The 6,000-nt window shown below is 47.1% G+C and overlaps 1 protein-coding gene across 2 annotated transcripts in view; it reads right to left on the minus strand.

Annotated features, from left to right (window-relative positions):
* Nucleotides 1-5,049, minus strand: part of ATRIP (ATR interacting protein) — a 289,338-nt gene extending 284,289 nt beyond the window's left edge. The window contains exon 1 of one of the 2 annotated variants that reach the window (XM_078661380.1): nt 4,856-5,049. The gene's annotated coding sequence lies outside the window, so the exon portion shown is untranslated. The remainder of the gene's footprint in view (nt 1-4,855) is intronic. The other variant, XM_078661379.1, reaches the window with a different exon arrangement.
* Nucleotides 5,050-6,000: the final 951 nt, after the last annotated feature.

Consider the following 6,000-nt stretch of genomic DNA (forward strand, 5'->3'; position numbering starts at 1 on the left):
CGCAAAATGAATCACAGTACAAGAGATACTATTTTTGATAAGACGTATAGTAATGCCTATGTAACCAGCCAGTATGCAATGTAATGTTTGATCGGTGGTACAAACCAAATATGCTTGTTAAACTGCAAAAAAAAAAAAACACACACACTAACAACTGACATCCAACAACCTTTCATTTCATACTTACTGTACTCCAGCAGGACTGCCACAGTTCACTTTACAAAATGATCTAACTTTACAGTCAGCGAAAGAAAACACCAATCTCTCCAGAATAAAATAAGCAGCCGTTTGTAAGAAGACCTAAACTGACATTTGACCTCTGTCTGAATGCACAGCAAACATGATACAGTAAAAACTAGACATAAAGGCATCTTTATTGCTCATTCACTTTCTGAATTAACAGAAGACCTGTTCTTTGTCAGCTCCAGCTCTCTCTCCAGAACGGGCCAGTGGGCCCTAAAATAGCTTACCGCAATAAAATCTGGCACGCCAATGCATGCGGGCGAATAAATTTTTTGAGGCCTGTATAGGAGGAACTGAACGCTCTGAAATGCAAGTTACAAACTGACCTGAACATTATCGCTCTGTTCAATCCATTTTTAAACTCCTCTCTCAGCTCACCTTTTCTCTATCTGTTCCCTCCTTTCTCCTACCTCTGCCGATCATCTCTGCCTCTCTCATTCTGTTCCCTCTACCTTTTTAGGTTTCGGCTACCGTCGCACTGCGTAAGCAGTGGGCGGAGCCGAAATCTTATGTGTGTAGTATGGGGGCCTGAACACGCCCCTCTTCTCCATTGGCTGGCCTCGTAAATGCTGGTCAGCCATTGGAGGAGAGGAGCGTCACTCAGTTCAGGGCCCGCCTTGACGCGATTCGGGGGCGTTTCTGGGTCTTTTTTTAAGTCCCGCCCTCTCCTCTTCCCATTGGCTGGAATTTTACCTTCCAGCCAATGGGAAGGGGAGAGGGCGAAAAACACGCCCCGAATCTCAAATTGACCTTGTTCTGTTTGTGTCTGTTATGTAACTCATGGACTCCGAAGTCCTTATGTAATGTAACTGGTCGTAAAACGCGCTGACACCTTTGGGTAAAGTTCGCGCTATATAAAATCGCATTAAATATAATAAATAAAATAAAAATTCCCTGTCTGTATCTGAGACCCTACGCGTACGACATGCCGTCACAAGCTTCCGTCATGCCGCTCCAGGCACGCCGCATGCCGGAGAGTTCCGCTTCCCGCTCAAAAGTAAAGCTGAAAGTTTCTGCAGCCCCGGGCTGGGCTGACAGCAGCGGCGCCGCCTCGGCATTCTGCGGGTAGAGGCTTCCGTATCCGCCCGGGGAGAGGGGCGGCTGCAGCCGGCGACAGAGCGTGCTGAGCGGGGGCTGTAACTGGCCTCGCCGTACCCATGAGAGGCATGGACATAGAGGCGGAAGCCCTCCTGCAGGAAGCCCAGGAGAGCATCGAGGCTGCACAGAACTACGGACGGGAGCTGCAGCAGCGGCTGCACGGGCTGCAGCAAGCGCGAAGACAGGTCAGAACCGGCGGCGCCCGGGTTACGGGGAAGTTATTAGGGTACCTTGGAGTGAGGCAGGCACATCACATGTCACTCATTGGGATTCCGCACTCGGCCGCTGATAGTAAAGGGGAGGGGGCGCGGGCGGGAAGAAGATGGAGGCTGCTGAGTGGTGAGTGTCTGCGCGGCGCATGTTGTTGACATGAGACCTGTTGGGGCCTCATCCCCCGGCGGACTGGGCGCCGCTCCCTCCCCGGGCTTTCTCGCGGGGCGGGGGCTGGTGTTGGTTGGAAAAGTGTGTATGTTTTGTTAATGCTTCTTTCAGGCGTTTGTTCGTGCTGGTCGCTCTCCTAGGTCTTTTGGCGCAGGCGACGTGTTGGTTTGGCGAGGTCGCAGGGTGTGTTTACACTGTAGTGTGCTTCGCTGTGGCGCACGTGTCTATCACAGGAGCTTTTTTGTTGCTTGCGGTGCGAGATTGTGGCGTTTGCTGCCGGCGAGTGGATGGATGGGGAGCCCTGGTGCAGGTGGTGCGAGCGCGGTTGATGGTGGTGGAGGCGCGGTGCGTGTTGTCGCGCATGGCGCATCCTCCTCACTACTGCTGTGGGTGTCAGTGAGGGACATGTAAATAGGCGCTGCGCAGTGTTGCTGCTCGCAAGCGGCGGCCATGAGGGTGAGGGGGCTTTGTGTGGCGGGGTTGCCGCGGTGCGCTCCACGCGGGCGGGCGCCCGTCCTGTCCCCGCTTCCCTTGTTTGGGACGCAAGCCGCGCTGCTCCGGGTATCTCTAGTACTGCGGGGATTGTGGCCGTGCAGGGTGCGCGGCCTCTGCCATGTTGGAGGTACAGGAGGCAGGCAGTGCTTGAGGGGGGAGGGGCAGTGCCACCAGGATCGTCTCCTACGGCTTGCCGCTGCACGCACCCCCTCGAGAGCGGTGAGCCTGGGTCCCTTCTATATTACTCTCCTAGAAGTGGCTTTCCTGGTTTCGTAACTGTTCCAGGAAGTGAACAATTATAAAAGTGAGAACACGCCGGATAACTTTCGCCTCACTGTCTTTCGGTTTAGTCCCTGATTTTTAGTTTATTATGTTAAGCATTTTTATTATTTAACTTAACTTTCGGCATTATTTATTCAAACACTTCTGTTTTGAAGTAGAAAAAAATCCGACACTTACAAATTTTAGTTTGCACAGTGGCACGTTTTTAGTCATGTCAAAGAAGAGTAGATTAATACTGTTTTCCCTGCGTGCGACAGGCAGGACAATTTTCACACCTACAATTCATTTGGTCACCGGTGTCGGGTATGGTTGAGTTGAGGATACTGTTTATCAAGTAATGAGCATGGGCGGGAGGTTTTTAAGTTTCGCCTGTGTGTGTGTGTGTGTGTGTGTGACTGCTCTTGGGTGTGTGTGTGTGTGACTGCTCCTGGGTGTGTGTGTGACTGCTCCAGGGTGTGTGTGTGTGTGACTGCTCCTGGGTGTGTGTGTGTGTGTGACTGCTCCTGGGTGTGTGTGTGTGTGTGACTGCTCCTGGGTGTGTGTGTGTATGTGACTGCTCCAGAGTGTGTGTGGGTGTGTATGTGACTGCTCCAGAGTGTGTGTGTGTGTGTGTGTGTGTATATGTGACTGCTCCAGTGTGTGTGTGTGACTTCTCCAGTGTGTGTGTGTGACTGCTCCAGTATGTGTGTGTGTGTGTGTGTGTGACTGCTCCAGTGTGTGTGTGTGTGTGTGCGACTGCTCCAGTGTGTGTGTGTGTGTGCGACTGCTCCAGTGTGTGTGTGTGACTGCTCCAGTGTGTGTGTGTGCGTGTGTGTGTGACTGCTCCAGTGTGTGTGTGACTGCTCCAGTGTGTGTGTGTGTGTGTGACTGCTCCAGTGTGTGTGTGTGTGGGGGGGGGGGGCTCTGGGTGTGGCTGGCTCTGGGTGTGTGGGTCTGGGTGTGTGTGTGGTAGTAATTGCTGTCTGCTGAGCTCGTCCGTAGGGTACAATAGTTCTCACATTTGCGAGATATTAAGCTATTGGCAATGTAAATGACAATGCCATTTATTTATCTGTTTTCAAAACCAACACATAAATACAAATTTTGTCATTTACAATGCCAATAGCTCTAACTTCTCCAAAGACGAAACCGTTGCATTGTAAATGCTTGTTTCTATTTTCTTCCTTCTCTCTGCCACCCTCAGCATATTTCTGTATTTCTTTTATACTTCTTTCTCTGGCTTATCATCCTGTGATCCTCTTTTCTTTCTTAGTCAATTTGTTTTTGTGGTCCTCTCATCTGGCTGACCCTAGCTTGCTTTCCTCTTCTCTCATTATTCACTCTCCAAATGTCTGTTTTCATTCACACTGTATATTGCCCTCTATTACTGATGATCATAATTCACACAAAACAGTGGTATATACTTCCCTTAAGGTAATCTTATGTAAGTAATGCAGTCCCTCTTTACATGTTTTACTTAATATAACCTTCCCTAATACCATATACTTTTCCCCATGTGATTGCTATACTGCGCATACTACTTACAAAATCACCTCTAGGAGGCTTGGTGATTTCAGGTTGTGGTGGGTTTTCATGTTGGGAAACGAATGAAAGCTCTGGAGTAGAGTCTTAAGTCAGTGAGAGTTTTTGATTGTGCCTGCCGGTGGGTCACTAAATTGTTTCGACTACATGATCATCCAATCCGTAGCCTCATTGAGGAGCACACAGCAATTGTGACACTTATGCTAAAGCCTAATTGCAAAGACCATTTTTGGTGAAAGAATGTGAAGGAGGTACACAACTGTCGAAATACTGACAGCACCAAATTAAAGAAAAAAAAATTCAGCATTTGCAGGGGAGGAAAGTGGATGTGTGAGAGAGCAATCATGGCGAAGGGACGATACAAGTATATGCAAAAAGAATGAAAAGACAATGAGAGGATTTGGGAAGATTTTTAAAGAAAATGGCGCAAGTGGCTAACTGCGAGAAACTGAAGTGGTGTGGCAGGGCGAACAGGAGTGACTTAAGACACTACAAAGGACACTATCCTTTCCACAGCTCTGGTAACAGAAAATTCACAGAGGAGCACTCAGAAACCGATCAGTGCTTAGATTTATATGCGATAAAGTGGTATACACTTGACAGTAGAAAGGCACTTTAACTAGACAGAAACCATAGAAATGTCACATGTTTTACTATTAAAAAAAATACAACGATTGGTGTTGGTTATATTCCCTTTTGCGCTCCTACAGCCTTCTCTCAATCCAATGCACTCCCACAATACACAAATCTTACCCCATTATAGCATGTTAATTAACAACATAGTGCAGCGTGCCACATAATAAATGTGCTCGACTCAGCCATCTCAAGAACTTACCTCCAGACGGAGGATCTTAAAAATCCTGTCACTCAGATTTTGCTAGCGACTCTACTTCACTTCTAGAACTGAAAACATTGTAAGCCAATCGGAAACTCTGTGTGTGACGGAGTGCATGGCGGCAACCGAAGGGAGCATCCAGCCGTGGCTCATTCTCAGCATAAAGCCTACAATTGGTTACTGAAAGAAAGGGCAACTCCCCGGAAATGGTGGGTCGCAATATTATTGAAACGCACCGCCCTATTCCCCCGGAAGTAAACGCTCCACAATGTCCTGAACTATTTCCGTAAATTGTAGAACCGCCCTTCTTTGAGAAAACCAAATTACGACGAAATTGTACATCTGGCGTATGGAAAGGAAAAATACCAGTAGAAGCACCGGTCTGTAGCCAGGATACTGCTGCCAACTGCAGGGGTATTACTTGTATCCCATAACTTTATTTATTTATTGCAGTTTTATATAGCGCTAACTTTACCCAAAGGTGTCAGAGCGCTTTACAATAAAACCAAGTAAGTTACATAAGGAGATTTAGACGCTAACAAGTTACATATAAGTCAGGATAATTATTTTTTTTTAAAATATCTTTATTCAGATTTTTTAACAATGATTTTTCGCCCTAACGCCCGCCCCCCCCTACCCCCCCCCAACCCAGCGGTCAGACAAGAAGAATGCATATATTTACATTTACATAAATTATCTCATAACAATTACATATCAATTAATAATTACAATTATCATTTACAGAGTTGTTGTTGCTAGCTTCAGTTTAGACTCAAAATACCTTTATTCAATTCCTGCCTTGAGACTGGCACCATTCCAATAGGGGAGACCAAGTTTCTAACCCTCTTTTGCGTCGCCTTCTAACCTTCCGTTTATATATAGCACTTTCCATATTGGAGATGGCCAGGAATCCAGTTAACCATTGTTGAAAAGAAGGGGCCGTAGAGTCTAGCCTAGCTGAGGCAATACATAGTCTAAAAATAGCTATAAATATGAGTTCATGTCCCACTATAGCATTGTTAGGATCTGCTGCCCAAAGTAGGATAACGTCACTAGATAAAACTATCGGGCTTTGTAGCACTGTTGATAAAAACCTCTCAATTTCTTGTTTGGTAGATCTTAATCTGTCACAAGTAGAGAAGATG

Source organism: Lissotriton helveticus, chromosome 9, assembly GCF_964261635.1.
Source record: "Lissotriton helveticus chromosome 9, aLisHel1.1, whole genome shotgun sequence".
Taxonomy (NCBI): Eukaryota; Metazoa; Chordata; class Amphibia; order Caudata; family Salamandridae; genus Lissotriton; species Lissotriton helveticus.